The sequence below is a fragment of the Nomascus leucogenys genome, chromosome X (genome assembly GCF_006542625.1).
Source record: "Nomascus leucogenys isolate Asia chromosome X, Asia_NLE_v1, whole genome shotgun sequence".
Lineage (NCBI taxonomy): Eukaryota > Metazoa > Chordata > Mammalia > Primates > Hylobatidae > Nomascus > Nomascus leucogenys.
In genome coordinates this window covers 38,946,654-38,964,012 of record NC_044406.1, presented here as the reverse complement: position 1 = coordinate 38,964,012, position 17,359 = coordinate 38,946,654, and the positions used below count along the sequence as shown (strand labels likewise).

At 47.9% G+C, this 17,359-nt stretch overlaps 1 protein-coding gene across 1 annotated transcript in view; it reads left to right on the top strand.

The window, feature by feature from the left end:
• Positions 1–5,216: 5,216 nt before the first annotated feature.
• GPR173 (G protein-coupled receptor 173) overlaps positions 5,217–17,359 on the top strand; it is a 30,773-nt gene continuing 18,630 nt past the window's right edge. The window contains exon 1 of the mRNA XM_030807163.1: positions 5,217–6,025. The gene's annotated coding sequence lies outside the window, so the exon portion shown is untranslated. The remainder of the gene's footprint in view (positions 6,026–17,359) is intronic.

The following is a 17,359-nucleotide window of genomic DNA, read 5'->3' as shown; positions in this document are numbered from 1 at the left end:
ACATTTTACATATTCAAAATTAAAATTCAATTAAAAATTTAAAAATCAGTCTTTAAAAATAGAAAACAAACTGGAATGAATAAACCTAACTATATCACATTGGTAACACAGCTTCCAAAGATAATATACTATTTCCAGCAACTTTAGAACACAGTTTTTGAACGCATATCTTTACTGGAATATATTCCAAGAACAAATAGAACTACTAAGAAATCCTAGACTTCTTTCAGGAGTCTAATTGATTGTAGAAATATTGGTTTGATTAGTTTAATGCAAGGACGCAAATATATAAATGTTGTTAGGAGCCAAGATTTTCAGTATAAAAATGCCATCTACGAAGTATAAATTTATTTATTTATTTATTTTTTAGATGGAGTTTCGCTTGTTGCCCAGGCTGGAGTGCAATGGCACGATCTCGACTCACCGCAACCTCCGCCTCCCGGGTTCAAGTGATTCTCCTACCTCAGCCTCCCGAGTAGCTGATTGTGTGCTGATTATGTCTTGACACTGTTCTGAACACTTCGCAGATATTACCTCATTTATCCTCACAACCCTATTGTAAGCACTATTATCACCCCATTTAACAGATAACGAACTGGAGGCACAAGGAGGGTAAGAGGCATGGATTCAAACCCAAGCAGTCTGGTGCCCAAGTCAGTGCTCTTAGTCACTGCACTATGCTGCCTCTTAAACTTCCGACTCACTTCCACTTCTTCCACACTGACCTTGGGTGTCAACAGTTCTCCCCACCCCGCCCCTAACATTTTCGAGCTCCCACAGCTCTCAGTTCCCACCTTCGCTTCACACTGTAATGAAACAATCTGATTGCCTCTTTTACTTTTTCATTTTTAAAAACTTTGTATTGAAGTAGTGTAACACATAAAGTACTCATTCTCTCTCTCCCGCCACCATGTGAAGAAGGTCCTTGCTTCCCCTTCATCTTCCGCCACGCTTGTAAGTTTCCTGAGGCCTCCCCAGTCATGCAGAACTTTACAGGGCTTTGACACCTGGGTACACACATCTCATCTAAAGAAGGCACTGACTCCTGCCAGTATCTGATACCAAACTCAAGCTAACCAAAGCCTCATCTTTAGGCCTGGGCAAAGTTTATATCTTCCAGGTTACAGCAGTTCCCTGTAAAGATGATGATCATGCAAGGATTCCAGCCAATTCTTGTCTCAGAATCGGACTCACCTGCTGATGCACCCTGGGGACTCTTAGACCAGGCAGCCGGAGATTTCATCCCTGGACAGGCAAGGCCAGCACCTTTAAATCGGCAAGAAGAAGATACAGATGACTGGCCTCCTCCCTCATCAACCCTTAAGAATAAGGGATGGAAATCTCTGAAGGGTGAATGAATTAGGAAGAGCACTGGGTGGTTACAGGAGGATGAAAAAACTCAAACAACAGCTGAAACAAGAACTAGGCAAAGAAACCATGGGATAACAGAAAATCCAAAATAAGGGAGAGAAAATGGCCAGAATCCCAGCCAGGGTGACATGTCCATGACTCTTCTGGGAAAACCCAAATAAGGGAGAAACAGGGTGGTAACCAGAGTGGGGGAGCTGAAATCCCCTCCTTTTCTAGAACATCTAATGATTATTCCACCCCCTAATTAAAGAAACACCCATAAAATTAGAAACCCAAACTCCCTCCTGTGCAACTCGTTCTCACAAACACACCCGCACTTCTCTCTCTTAAGTGTTTACTTTCGCCTTGCAATAAAAGCTTTTTGCCTTTCCCTTCAAAAAAGAAAAGAAAAGTACTTGAAGCTGGGTGCAGTGGTTCATGCCTGTAATCCCAGCACTTTGGGAGGCAGGAGGACTGCTTGAGCCCAGGAGTTCAAGACCAGCCTGAGCAACATGGTGGGTCTCTGTCTCAATAAAAAGAAACAAAATAAAAGAAAAGCACTCGAGACATAAATGCACACTCTCAATGAACTGTTACTAAGCCACCTGAGTAATCAGCTCCAAAATCAAGAACCAGAACATTCCCAGCACTCTAAAAAGTCTCTTTGGCCTGGCACGGTGGCTCATGCCTGTAATCCCAGCACTTTGGAAGGCAGAGGTGGGCAGATCACCCGAAATCAGGAGTTCGAATCCAGCCTGGCCAACATGGTGAAACTCTGCCTCTACTAAAAATACAAAAATTAGCCGGGCATGGTGGTGGGCGCCTGTAATCCCAGCTATTCAGGAGGCTGAGGCAGGAGAATTGCTTGAATCCAGGAAACAGAGGTTGCAGTGAGCCCAGATTGTGCCTCTGCACTCCACCCTGGGCAACAGAGTGAGACTCCATCTCAAAAAAAATAATAATAAAAATAAAGAAAAGAAAAAAAGAAAGAAAGTCTCTTTGGGCCTCCTACTCAGACCCCAATGGTAATCACTGTTCTGACTTCTATCACAATACATTGGTTTTGCCTGGTTTTGAACTTTATATGTATGGAATCATACGGTATTCTTTTGTCTGGTTTATTCTGCTCAGTGTAATGTTTGTGGGATTCATCCATATTGTAGTTGTGAGTCATTTCTTCTCATTGATGTATACTATTCCAATGTGCAAATATACCACAATTTATTTTTCATTCTCCTATTGATGGTATTTGGGTTGTTTCCAGTTTGCACTGTTACAAATAGTGCTTTTATGAACATTATCACACATGTCTTTTGGTAAACATATATATGCATTTTGGATGGGCACATACCTAAAAGTAGAACTGCTGGGTTATGAAGTGTGCATGTGGTCACCTTAGTAGATATTGCTAAACAGTTTCCAAAGTGGCTATATCAATTTATACTCTCATCAATACTGTATGAGAGCTCTAATCACTCCACATTCTCACCAATATTCGGTATTGTCTTTTTCTTTTTAGTCAATCTAGTGAGCATGGTTTCATTTTGTATTTTCTTGACTACCAATGAGGTTAAGCACATTTTCCTAAGTTTTTGGCCAGTTGGCTATCCTCTTTTGCAAGGTCCCTGTTCAAGTATCTTGTCTATTATTCTTTTGGGTTATCTGTCTTTTTCTTATTGGTTGGTAAAAGTTATTTGTATATTCTGGATATGAGCCTTTTACTGGATATATACTTTGCAAATATTTTATCTAATTCTATGACTTATCTTTTCACTATTTTAATGGTATCTTTTGATAACCAGAAGTTTTAAATTTTAATGCTGTTCAATGTATCACTCCTTTCCTTTATGGTAATTACTTCTTGTCTTGTTCAATTCCTTCTTTACCCCAACGTTATAAAGATATTCTCTTACGTCATATTTTAGAAGCCTTATTGTTTTGTCTTGTTTTTTTTTTTTTTGAGACAGAGTCTTGCTCTGTCGCCCAGGCTGGAGTGGAGTGGTACGATCTCGGCTCACTGCAGCCTCGACCTCCTGGGCTTAAGCAATCCTCCTACCTCAGCCTCTGGAGTAGCTGGGACCACAGGTGCGCACCACCACACCCTGCCAATTTTTGTATTTTTAGTAGAGACGGGGTTTTGTCAGGTTGGCCAGGCTTTTCTCGAACTCCTGAGCTCAAGCAATCTGCCTGCCTTGGCCTCACAAAGTTCTGGCATTACAGGCGTGAGCCCGTGCCCAGCCTGTTTTGCCTTTTTTTGTTTGTTTGTTTTTCGAGACAGAGTCTTGCTCTGTTGCCCAGGCTGGAGTGCAGTGGTGAGAACACAGCTCAGTGCAGCATCCTGGGCTCAAGTGATCCTCCCACCTCAGCCTCCCAAGTAACTGGGACTACAGGCGCACACCACCATGTTCAGATAATGTTTAAATTTTTTATAAAGACGGGGTCTCAATATGTTGTCCCAGGTGGTCTCAAACTCCTGGACTCAAGCAATCCTCCTGCCTTGGCCTCCCAAAGTGCTGGGATTTCAGGTGTGATCCACTACACCCGGCCTCCAAAACATTTTCTAATTTTCCATGGATTTTTCTCCCTCCCCAAAGCATGTGGGCATAAAAATGACCACTGGAGGGCCTTGTCAAAATACAGGTTTTGAAGCCCCATCTGAAAACCTCCTAGATTAGTATTTCTGGGAGGTAGGCGTGGGTATCTACACTTTACAAGTTCTCCAGAGGATTCAGACGCAAGTGGGTTCCAGGTCCACAGTCTGGTAGCAGAGCCTGCATTTCCTAAGGGCAGACAGCACAGGTCTGAGTCACCCAGTGCCATTAGTGCCCAGCACTGGGCCTAACATAAAGCCATTTGTCATAAATGAAGGAACCAATGGATGAAGGAAGAAAGGAAATAAAACACAATTTCTTATATCAAGATAATTTGAATTCTTGAATGCTGTAACTTAGGGGAACCACTGAAGCATCATTTGGTCCCAATTTAATCATATTTGAAACAAATATTTTTTTCCTTGTCTTCATATCTCTGCCTACCAAGCGTTCTCCTCACCTCTCCTATTCTGCTGTCCTGGGACATGGCTTTAAGTATGGGTTCTGCCTGTCTGCTGGCCCCGAGAAAGTGGGGATAGCACAGGAGATATCCTGAGAGGGGCTGTTCAGAGTTAGGCAGCGCTCCTTTCCCACCCCCACCCCCCAGCCAACCTCCAGGCCTTGCAGGGAAAATGCCCATAGAACCCCATTCTAAATCAGTTTATAAACCCCACCTCTCTGGGCCCTAAGCATGCCTTCCAGCCCAAAGCTTTTGAGAAACTTTCGCCGGACCTTTGTCCCAACCCAGATCCTAGCGTCCCCTACGCCCTGCCTCCTCTGCACTTGGAGCCCATGTGAGTTGCTCTCTCAGCAGCCTCTTGGCCATCTCTCCCCACCTCCACTCATGCCTCTCTCGAGCATCTCAGAAAGGCCCGAGCCTGACTTCCCCAGCCAGCTATTGTCCTGGCAGCACAGCCGCCACGCCAGCGTCCCCACCCAGTCAGCCAGCCAGCCGGCTGCTCCCTGGCCTCGCCAGCACCCCCCCTCCCCGCCCCGCCCCAGGGAGGACCAGGCTGGCAGCTGGGAGTCTCCCTGCCTGCTCAGCCTTCCTCCTTCCCTCCCTCTCCCTCCCTGCCTCCCTCCTCCGCCGCCCGCCCCTGAGGCAGGGACCGTGCAAATCTAGGAGAGGGGGGACGGACAGGCCTGATGGGGTCCAGCTTAGGGCCCCGGACTCCCCACTGATGCTCTATCCAGGCTGGGTGTCCCCAGCATCGTGGGACCTGGATTTGTGTGCACCGGGGTGGTTCCCAGGCCAGGAAGGTCCCTCTGGCAGGTCCTTGGTGCTCTCGTTTTGCGTGAGGACCCCCCTCGGATGCTCTGAGCCACCCTCCTCAACCCGGATCTAAAACCCGGGACACAGCTATCAGGCCAGCCTCTCTCTCCACCCCACCCCCTCTTTCTGGCGTCCATCCCCTCCCCAACACCACCTCTGCTGCTGCCTCTGGCTGTGGACCTGCACCTCTTCCCGATCCCCGCCAGGCCCGGGGAGCGGGGTGAGCCTGGATGAGAGCCCCCCCAACCTGGGGCTCTCCCAGGCCATGGCCCGTGTGCTCCCAGGGAGGAGCCCCGGACCCTGAGCATCTGCTGGAGGCTTGGCAGAGGCCCCGCGGGGACCGTGTCTTCTGAGGACAAAAGGCGGCGGCCAGCAGGCAGACGGAAGGGGGGGGTGGGGGGTGGGGGGGTAGGGGGACCGGCAGCCAGGCAGGCAGTCGGGTAGCAGGGGCCAGCACTGGCCCCCCTCCCAGCTTGGCAGTGGCATGAAGATGGGAGTGGGAGTGTATAGTGGAGGAAGCACCTGCCGGGACCCCCACCTGCCAGCTAGTTGGACACCCCAAGGCTGTGTGCTGCCCACCTGGTGTTCCCCAACACCCCCAGCCCTACCCAGTGCACCCCTCCGGTGCCTGCTTTCCCTGATGCCTGCGATTTAGACCAGCCCGGCTGTATCCACGGCAACAGAAGCAGGAGTGTCACTGGCCGCCAGATCACTGAGGGTCCCACAATGTGGCCCGAGCTGTGATTTACCTGGGTGAGACAGCTTGAGCCCCCATCGTGGATTCCAAGACATCGCTGCTGAGAGAGCCAAGGTAAGCAGTCAGCATCCCTCCACCAAGGATGGGGGGCTGGGACTTCTGTTCTGTCTCTCCACACATACTTCAGAGTCTCCATCACTGCCATGCTCTCTGTCTCTGTCTGACTCTGTTAGTCTCTTTCTGCTCCATCACAGGGGCTCCTTGGCACCCAACCCTGGGGACTCCTCATTTTCCCCCCATCTTCCCCAATCCCAAATGTCCCATGGGAAAGGGAGCCACCACCTGTTTCCCCTCACAGGGTCTGTTTTTATCATCATGGTTGCGTTTGGGCATGAGGCTGTGTTAATCTTTCCCTGTGTGCTGGCTGTGGAAGGGATGCCTGGGAGCCCGGCCGTGTTCCTTTCACAATGCCTGCACCCTGGGCAGGCTCAGCCTCTTGCGGCTGCTCCTCTCCCTCTCCCTCCTCCTCCACTCTCCTCCAGGATCCTTGGCCTGCTGGCCGGGTGTGTGTGTGTGTGTGTGTGTGCGCACCTGGGTAGCAAGCAGGTGGGTAGACATGACAGAGAAGCTGCTCCCAGCCCAGACCACCCCCCACTCCTTCTTTCCTCCTTTCCTTCCTTCCTTCCTTCCTTCTTTCCTTCCTTCCTTCTACCACCACCCCGCCCCCCCATCTCTCCCTACAGGTAGCAGAGTTTTGCTCACTCACCACTGAAGATGTTGCCGATTTCCAGCTAGGGGGAGGAAGCCACTGTAGGGCTAAAGGACGGTGAAGTGGTGGTGGGGAGCACTTCCAGGCCCTAGGCTGCCTGATGGTTCTGTGGGGGCAAAGACCAATCCCATGACAACCTGCAGGGGCCAGGAACAACATGATTGTCCCTACAATGTGGGACCCAGCCTCCACCACAAGGCTCTCTGTCTCTGTTTCAGATGTCCATGTTGTGTCTGAGACCCCCTGGATCTTGTGGCCTTGTGCCCAGTAGCCAGAGGTCCGTATATCTGGAAGGGCAGGAAAGCCTGGTACATGGAAAACATGGATGCTCCCAGGGACACTTCCCCCAACTACTAGCTCTGCAACTTTAGTGGAAGCATGCCACTTACTGAACCTCAGTTTTCCCATCTATCAAAGAGACTGGTAACCCTTCCCTGATGGGTGTGTGTAGGGATTGAATGAGTTGGTGCATGTAAGTAAGAGATGTGCATCGAGGTGGCACTGAAGCAATGTCAGCAAAGCTCACAGTCAATATTGTTGCTGATTATTCATGATTAATAGTGTTATTGATTACTTGGAGGAGGGACAGGTCCTTCTTCTCCAGGGTCTCAGCAGAGATCTGGGGAGGGCAGCAAGTGGGCAAATGGAGGGGAGTGGAAGGGAGGCAGGAGAAGCCCTGTGTTAATACTTCTTATTTGTAGAGAATGATAAGTGGCTATGGGCAGAGCCTCCCTCCCCCACCCGACTCCAGGCTTCTTTCCCTGCACTTGTCCCTGTTTGTGCACACACACACACACGCACACACACACACAGAAGCTTGAGCCTCCATGAGCCAGCAGAGGCCTGGCTTGCAGCCTGCAGCCTTCCTGGCCCTGGTGATGTATGTGTCTCCCTGTTGAGGGGAGACTTGGCAAGAGTTTGGCCTGTGGTCAGTGGTTGGCAGGGCCTGGAGATGAGGCTGAAGCTCCTGAGATCACGGGGCTTCGGGTAGAGCTGGGGTGTGGCCCATGCAGCAGCCAGACCTGTGAGGGACACGTCCCGGGGAGCTGCTTACCTAGAGCCTGGGGTGGGGGAAGAACGGGGTCTGCTGGATGATTTCGGGGTGTGGAGATGTGATGGGACGCAGAGTGTGGGGTCGGTGGCCAAGGGAAGAGGAGGAATGGGGAAAGACTGAGGCCCAGAAGACTATCTCTGTGGGGGCAGGGAGGGGGGCTTTCAGGCATAAAGTAGACTTTTCTGAAGAAGCATTTGGTGTGGGAGAGGACCTGGTCTGTGGTCTGGAGGCCTCTGGGCCCGAGCGTGGGTGTATATATGCTACTGAAAATGTGTGGCTGAGTGTGTAGTTTGTGTGTGCATGTCTGTTCACGGGCAGTGTGGCTGTGTATGAACCTGTGTGTGTGAGCAGGCCGTGTGATGGCATGCGTGTGAGTGTGTGGGTATCTGGGTAGGCTTGTGTGTGTACGGTGGGGTGGGCATGACTTTGCATGTCTGTCTGGGTGATCAAATGGACATGTTTGATTTTGAGCCTGAGTGTGGGTGTGTTTTCTCTGAGCCACCAGGCCTGTTGAATGTCTGGTTGTATATGTGTGTGGCATCAGTTTTTCTTTGAGTGTACGTGTCTGGTTGTATGTGTATGAGTGTGTGGGTTTCAGAATGCCTGGGTGTGCATGCCCAATTAGATGAATGCCTAGTTGTATCTGATTGTGCATAGTGGTGTGTGTTCATGAGTGTAGGTGCATCTAAAGGGTGTGCTTGTGAGTGTTAAGGGCGTATATGTGCATGTCCATGCATGTATGAGAGGATGTATATGTGCGTGTGTATATATGAGTGTGTCTGTCCTGCATTTGTGTAAGTAGGCTTTTGACTTTCTGTGAATGTCTTTATGTGGGTTCTCCAGCATTTTAAATTATATAGATGTCCATGCGTGCATGTGCCAGTGTATATCACCTGTAGACAAACCTTTATGTCCACATCCAATTAGAGAAATGTTGGTATAGGTGGGCACACTAATATAAGGATAACTAATTTTATGGGTAGGGGAGAGTGTGTGAATGAAAATCTATTTTGTGGGTATACCTACGTGTGCACATTTGATTATGTATGTGAGTATGGCTGTGTGTGGGGGTGTATGCCTGTCTGCACACAAACACACACACATACACACGCAAAATGCTGTGTGCATAGGTGAAATGATGCATTGTCTATATGTCTAATTGTGTTTGTGTGTACACTGTTATGTGTGAGTACATGTGTCATTGTGGCATGCATGAGTAGGTACTTGGGTGTGCATGTCTCATTATGTGTTTTGTCTGAATTTCTGAGTACGTGAGTGTGAATGTATATTTGAAAATGCCTGTGAGTGATTGTGAGTGTATATGTGGGTGTATATGCTAGTATGTGTGAACATCTGGCTGTGTGTGTTTCATTGAACATGTCTGTATATGCCTGCCTGTCCATACACATCTATGTGTGTGTGTGTGTGTGAATATGCCTGTGTGTATGCCTGTACATTCAGACAGGCATACACAGAGGTATATTCATATGTGTGAATGTGCCAGTTTGTACAGTTCTAATTATTTGCATGTATGTGTTTGTGTTTATGCATCTTTGTTCTGGAGCATATGTTGTAGAACACAATGTAAGGTAACATCCATGCATGTCACTCTCAGCCTATAAGTGTGTTTAAGTGTGTGTGTGTGTGAGAGAGAGGATGTGTGTGAGGACGTGTGTGTCTGTGATGAGTGTGGATCAGTCCTTCTTGTGTGGATGTACAGTTGTGTGTATGTGAGTGTACTTCCATGTGTGCATGTGTGTGAATATACCTTTCTGTCCAAGTCCATCTGTGAGAATGTAGGTGTAAATGATTCCTCTTTATTGTGTAGCTTCTCATATGGGTGTATGAACTTGTAGGAATGTACATGGTGTACATATCTGGCTGTGATAGTGTGGGCATGTTTTGTGAGTACATTTGTATTTCCATGTCTCAGTGTATGCATATGGGAATGAATTAATGAACAAGTCTATGTGCATGTGAACATGCCCAGTTGTGTGTACAAGTCTGTGTTAGGAATGTCTGCATATCTATACTTCATGTCATTTACAAGCATGTGCATATTTAGGTGTCTGTGTGTGAGTGTGTAAATATATGTGGTCATATCTGGGTTTGTGTGTGCACACATTTGGGAGCTTGCCTCTCTGTGTCCATGTTTGTTCATCATCTCCTTGGGTGTGATACAAAGTCTGTCTGTGGACATGTGAAGGTATGCCTGTATGTACCCCTGTGTTTGTGAGTGAATGTACGTCATTCATGGGCACTATGTCACGTGAATGTATGTCATGCATGCGTGCCTATGTTTAAGAGTAAATGGATGTACACGTGTGACTAAGTACAGTGTGAGTGTGTCCATGTGTAAGGATGAGCGTAGGTATTTGTGCGTGTGTCTGTCAGTCGATGCGAGAGAGAGATACTTGGCCTTGGGCCTGTGCGGATTGGGCCTTATTGGCAAGGGGATGGAAAGGGAGAATACTTACAAGTCTGTGTACCTCAGTATGTATTTATGTGTACGACTGAGAGTCAGTGGTGTCCTGCGAGACTATGTCTGTCTGTAAGTGTGTAGACATCCTGCAGATTGGCAAGCTATGACACCTAATGCCTGTGACCCCCATTCTAGGGCTTCTCTGGCCTTGACCATGTACTGGACTTTTGTGGGGGTCTCAGGATAATTCCTGTCATTATTCACACTCAAGAAGTGGGCACCAATCATGGCCGATGTCCTACTGGGGAAAAGAGGCCTATTTAGAAAAAGATTCCTTGAAACACAAAGACCTCCCTTCTCATCCCCCCAACAATCAAAGGCCTAGAGTAGAGTGGCATTGTATGGTATCTAGGGTTGGTAAATAGTTTTCACTGAGAGGACCCAAATTATGCCATCCAGGCAGAAATCTAGATGTGAATGTGTAGATATAAAAGTGAAAGTATCTTAGTAGAATGTGTGTGTGTGTGTGTGTATAGACTGGTATATCTGGTGAGAGAGAAAGGATGTGGTCTGCATGTGTGTAAGAGAGAGCATGGGCCAGGTGCGGTGGCTCATGCCTGTAATCCCAGCGCTTTGGGAGGCCAAGGCGGGTGGATCTCCTAAGGTCAGGAGTTTGAGACCAGCCTGACCAATATGGTGAAACCCCATCTGTACTAAAAATACAAGTGGGCGTGGTGGTGCATGCCTGTAGTCCCAGCTACTTGGGAGGCTGAGACAGGAGAATTGCTTGAACCCAGGAGGTGGAGGTTGCAGCGAGCCGAGATCATGCCACTGCACTCCAGCCTGGGCGACAGAGCGAGACTCCGTCTAAAAAAAAAAAAGGAGAGAGAGAGAGCACATGGGTGTATGGGTGTTTCTGGGTAGGGTGTGCGTGGGAGGCATTTGGGTGTGTTTGGGAGTGGAGGGTGAGTGTGGTTGTATGTAAAGTGACCTGTGTGGGTGGAGGATGGTATGAGTGAGAGTTGGGTTGGGGATATGTGTGAGGATGTGTGTATTAGAGGGGTGTGTGAGTATGGGTTTATCTGGATGGTGAGATAGGGTGGGGGATACCTGGGTGGCGTATGTGTTTGCTGGTGTGGCTGTATCTGTATTGTGTGTGTAAGAGAGTGTGGGTGTTTCCTGGGTGGAGTATGTATATGAGGGAGTATGCGTATATTGGGGTCAGGGAGATCCAAGTGTGGTTATATGTAGATGATATGTCAGTAGGTGAGAGCACAAGTGTATCTAGGCAATGGAAGTGTGTGATAGGGTGTATTGTGATGGTGTGCATGAGAAAGAGAATTTGGGCACATCTGGGTGAGGGTGAGGGTGTATATAATTGGGGGTGTCTATGGAGTGTGTGTATGGGTGGTGTGTGTGAGACAGTATGGATGTATCTGCATTGTGTGTGTGCAGTGTGAGTAGATCTGGCTGATGGTGATTAAGAGAGAATCGGGGGTTGAGATTGTGTTTGTGTGTAAGAGAGAGTGGGGGTGTTTCTGAGTGTGGTAGGGGTGTGAGCACGCATGTCTCCTGTGGGAAGAGCATGTATGTGTATCTGGATGAGGTGTGAGAGTTTGGGTTTAACTGGGTTGGAGGCGAGTGTGGATGTAGTGGGGGGTTGTATCAGAATATAGGTGCATGTGAGGTGTGGATGTATCCGGATGGTGTGTGAAAGAGAAAGTGTGTAGGTACGTTTGGGCTGTGTGTGAGACAGTGTGTGGACGTATTGGGGGTGGAGTGGGTTTGAATGTGGGTGTATCCGGATGGTAGGCGAGTGAGAGCACGGGTATATTTGGGTGATGGAGTGTGTAGTAAGGTAGGTCTGGATGGCGTGTGGTGAGAGCTTTGGTTGTATTTGGGTGGAGAGTGTGGGCGTATACATACTTGGGTGTGGGTGTGAATGTGTGTAACTGGATGGGTTGTGTAAAAGAGAGTTGGGGGCACAGCTGAGTGGGAAGTGTGTGTATAGAGTGTGGGTGCTTGTGGGTGGTGTGGAGGAGATGAGAGCATGGGTGGATCTGGGGAGTGGGGCGTGTGCAGAGGTGCACTGGATGGCATGTGTGAGAGTTGGATATGTCCAGGTGGGTTGTGTGTATGGATGTAGTTATACCTGGGTGGTGCATGTGGCTTTGAGTGGATCTCCATGGTCTATATGGGATGAATCTGGATGATGATGTATGAGAGGGTGGATGTGTCTGGATGGGGCTGTGAGAGTGGGGCTGTATTTGGAGTGTGTGTGTGTATGTGTATGGGTATGAGAATGATGTGTGTGTCTGTGTGTGTGGATGTATTTGGCTTGGGAATTTGCGAGTGTGAGTACTTGGATGGGGTGTGGGTAAGTGTAGTGCCTTTGGAAGGTATGTGTGTCATTGTGGGTGTGTCTTAATACTGTGTGTGTGAGAGAGAGAGAGAGATTGTAGGTGCGCCTGGTTTGGGTATGAGGGCTCTGAGTTGGGGTGGGGTACAAGTTTGAGTGTATCTGTGTGATGTATGCGAGAGTGTGGGTGTACTGAATTGGGAGTTTGCATAAGTGTGGAGGGCCTGTGCGTGTAAGTGCATTTGAGATGTGTGTATATGAGAACGGGTGTATTTAGATGGGATTTATGTGAGAGGGTGTGGGTGTATCAGTGTTGGGTATATGTTTGAAAGTAGGTGTATTTGAGGAGAATGTGGGCACATCTGAGTTGGAGCATGTGAGAGTGTGGGATATATCTAAGACCGCAAAGACCTATAGGATGTGAGCAGGGCTCAGCCTATGTCTAAACGTCTACATGGCTATGAATCAGGATGTGTATATCTAAATAGGATGTGTCATCTCTGGGTGGTGTGAGAGTGTGTGGGTATGTGTGTGAGTGTGAGTGAATCTGGAGGGTGTGCATGTGGCTGCATCTGGCCACATGTGTGAGTATGTGGCCAGCATGTGAGTATGAGGATCGCATGTATATTTGGGTGAGGAATATTTCTGAGAATGTGAGTGTATCTGAGTGGTATATCTGGAGGTTTTGTGTGTTCAATAATGTGGGTATGTCTGGGTAGGGTGTGTGATTGTGGGCATGTGTATGAATGTGTATATATTTCCCGGGGCATATATATTTCTGCTGGAATGTCTGTAAATGTGAACATGTCCATGTTTGTTTATGTATGTGACTAGGTATGTGTGGCCATTTATACCTGAGTGTATCAGCTGGATTGGGTGTGCACGTGCTTGTGCTAAAGTGGTATGTATCTGTACTTGTGCATGAGGTGAGTGTATTTCTACATGTAAGTTGGATCTGCAAGGTCTCTGGAGGCAGCCTTTGTGTTCGAATCCTAGTTCTGCCATTTATTAGCTGTATGGCTTTGGGCAAGTCACCTAAGCTCAACAAAGCCCCAGTGTCTTACCTGTAAAAATGGGAGTACTATTACCTATCTCATAGGATGAGGATTGGGTGAGTTATATGAAAAGCACTTAGAGGCTGGACGCGTTGGCTCACGCCTGTAATCCTAGCACTTTGGGAGGCCGAGGCAGGCGGATCACTTGAGGTCAGGAGTTCGAGACCAGCCTGGCCAATGTGGTGAAACCCTGTCTCTATTAAAAATACAAAAATTAACCGGGCGTGGTGGCACACGCCTGTAATCCCAGCTACTCGGAAGGCTGAGGCAGGAGAATCACTTGAACCTGGGAGGTGGAGGTTGCAGTGAGCTGAGATCATGCCATTGCACTCCAGCCTAGGCAACAAGAGTGAAACTCCATCCCAAAAAAAAAAAGAAAGAAAGAAAGAAAAAGAAAAAAAGTGGCTGGGCACGGTGGCTCACACCTGTAATCCCAGCACTTTGGGAGGCCGAGGTGGGCGGATCACCTGAGATCAGGAGTTCGAGACCAGCCTGACCAACATGGAGAAACCCCGTCTCTACTAAAAAAAAAACACACACACACACAAAATTAGCCAGGCGTGGTGGCGCATGCCTGTAATACAAGCTACACTGGAAGCTGAGGCAGGAGTATCACTTGAACCCGGGAGGTGGAGGTTGCAGTGAGCCGAGATCGCACCATTGCACTCCAGCCTGGGCAACAAGAGTGAAACTCCTTCTCAAAAAAGAAAAGAAAAAGAAAAAGAAACAGAAGGAAAAGAAAGAAAGAAAAAAGGAAAGAAAAGAAAAGAAAAAAGAAAAGCACTTCAAACAGTGCCTGGCACGTAATGAGTCCTCTGCACCATATAAGCCATTACGTACTACCATAATTATTAGCCATGCCAGTGTGTAATAGTATGTGTCCATCTGCAAGTGTGAATGGGGTTTCTACGTGCATATTTGCCCTGTTATCTGTATCTATATGTCTGTATGACAGAATGAGCATATCCGGTGTGTATCTGTGTTTGTACATGAAAGTGGGTTTGTACTTCTGTGTATCCCAGTGTGCATATAAAACCACGAGCATGTGAGAAAGGAAGCATGTGTCCCGGGCGTGAATGGAGGGGGTTGGCCCCGTGTGTATATTTCCCAGTGCACACACATCTGGGTGTATGAGTGCACATGCCCATGTGGTAGTGTAGTGTCTGTGAGTGTGGGTGTGACCAGCACTGCTGGTGTGTCTGCACATGTGAGTATGCTTCTATCTGTGTGTGTGCATGCCAGTGTGTTTTTATCTGCCTATGTAAACAGGTTTGTAGGGGTCAATATGTAAATGTATGTATGTGAATCTCTGTTGTGAGTGCCTATAAATGTCAGAAGGTTGGTATCCAGGTTTATATGTGATGATCCAGGTGCGTGTGTGTGTGTATGTAAAGGGCTAGTGTGCATCTGAGGGTCTCTCTGTATTTATAAACCTCAGTGGCTATGTGGGTGTGTATGCTTGAGTCTGCATTGCTCTACATGCCTGCTTGCCTTTGTGTGTGTATAGCAGTGAGGCTGAGCCATGTGCTTGTATGCGTGAGCAGGTCTGTACTATGTGTATATGGATGTGTTCCAGGGCAGATTTGTGAGAGTGGCTTTGTATAATAATAGAGTGGGTTTTAATCTCTTAGTGTAAGAACCAGTGGGGTGGGGCACGGGAGGGCCTGGATCTATAGGATGTGAGCAGGACTTGACCTATGTCTTCTTATGTCTGCGCATATAACACTGTATCTGTAAGTGTGTAGGTTCATGTAGTTTGGTTCCTATGTATGTATGTCTGTAAGTGCCTATGTAAATGGTGAATGCATTTCGCCTAGACGTGTATTCCTTTTTTTATTTTTCGTAGAAGAAAGACTATTAAGAAGGCTTTGAAGTTAAAAAATAACACTCTCGGCCGAGCACGGTGGCTCACGCCTGTAATCCCAGCACTTTGGGAGGCCGAGGTGGGCGGATCACGAGGTCAGGAGATCAAGACCATCCTGGCTAACACGGTGAAACCCCGTCTCTACTAAAAATACAACAAATTAGCCGGGCGTGGTGGCAGGTGCCTGTAGTCCCAGCTACTCGGGAGGCTGAGGCAGGAGAATGGCGTGAACCTGGCAGGTAGAGCTTGCAGTGAGCCGAGATTGAGCAACTGTACTCCAGCCTGGGCAACAGAGCAAGACTCTGTCTCAAAAAATAAAAAATAAAATAAAATAAAAATAAAACTCTCAATACAATTTTTGTGTGTGACACAGGGTCTCTGTCGCCCAGGCTGGAGTGCAGTGGCACGATCTCAGCTCACTGCAACCTCCGCCTCCATGCCGGGCTAATTTTTGTTAAATACAATTTTTTAACCTTAAATCAGCTCAACAAATATATAATCAATAATTTAGCTGTATAAGATTAAAGGTCCATTACTTTATTTTAAATAAAATATGTTTTAGGCCAGGTGTGGTGACTCACACCTGTAATCCTAGCACTTTGGGAGGTCAAGGTGGGCAGATTGCTTGAGCCCAGGAGTTTGAGACCAGCCTGAGCAACATGGTGAAACCCCACCTCTACAAAAAATAGGAAAATTAGCCAGGTGTAGTGGTGTGCACCTATAGTCCCAGCTACTCGGGAGGCTGAGGTGGAAGGATCACTTGAGCCCAGGAGTTCAAGGCTGCAGTGAGCCATGATCATGCCACTATACTCCAGCCTGGGCGACACAGCGAGACCCTGTCTAAAAAAAAAAAAGTATATATATATATATATATATATATATATATATATACACACACACACACACACACGCACACACACACACACACATATATAGTTCTTTTTTTTTTTTTTTTTCTTTTTGAGATGGAGTCTCGCTCTGTCACCCAGGCTGGAGTGCAGTGGCGCAGTCTCGGCTCACTGCAAGCTCCGCCTCCCGGGTTCACGCCATTCTCCTGCCTCAGCCTCCCTAGTAGCTGGGACTACAGGCGCCCGCCACCACGCCCGGCTAATTTTTTGTATTTTTAGTAGAGACGGGGTTTCACCGTGGTCTTGATCTCCTGACCTCGTGATCCACCCGCCTCAGCCTCCCAAAGTGCTGGGATTACAAGCGTGAGCCACCGCGCCCGGCTATAGTTCTTAAAATTTATTCCATAAAGTACATATGTCCCTGTAAACTCTCTACATATACACAAGAGGTAAAAAGTGAAACAAAAAAATTTTTTGAGACACAGCCTTGCTCTTGTCGCCCAGGCTGGAGTGCAGCGGCACGATCTTACCTCACTGCAACCTCTGCCTCCCCAGGTTCAAGCGATTATCATGCCTCAACCAAAAAAAAATTTAATTAAAAGAATGACGGCCGGTTGTGGTGGCTCATGCCTGTAATCCCAGCACTTTGGGAGGCCGAGGCGGGTGAATCACCTGAGGCTAGGAGTTCGAGATCAGCCTGGCCAACATGGAGAAATCCCGTCTCTACTAAAAATACAAAAATTAGCCAGGCATGGTGGCGGGTGCCTGTAATCCCAGCTACTCGGGAGGCTGAGGTAGGAGAATTGCTTGAACCCGGGAGGCAGAGGATGCAGTGAGCCAAGGTCGCACCATTGCACTCCAGCCTGAGCAACAAGAGCGAGACTCCGTCTCAAAAAAAAAAAAAAAAAAAAAAAAAAAAAAAAAAGACAACAGAAACCACAGTGGGAAGGGGATTAATTATTAACAAAAAGTTAGAAATTTCTGGTGGGGGCACCCCTACAGCCCTTCGCCCCTGCCCCGCGCCCCTTACCCGTCTCTGGCTGTGCATAGCTGATGTACAAAATGGTATACGGTTAG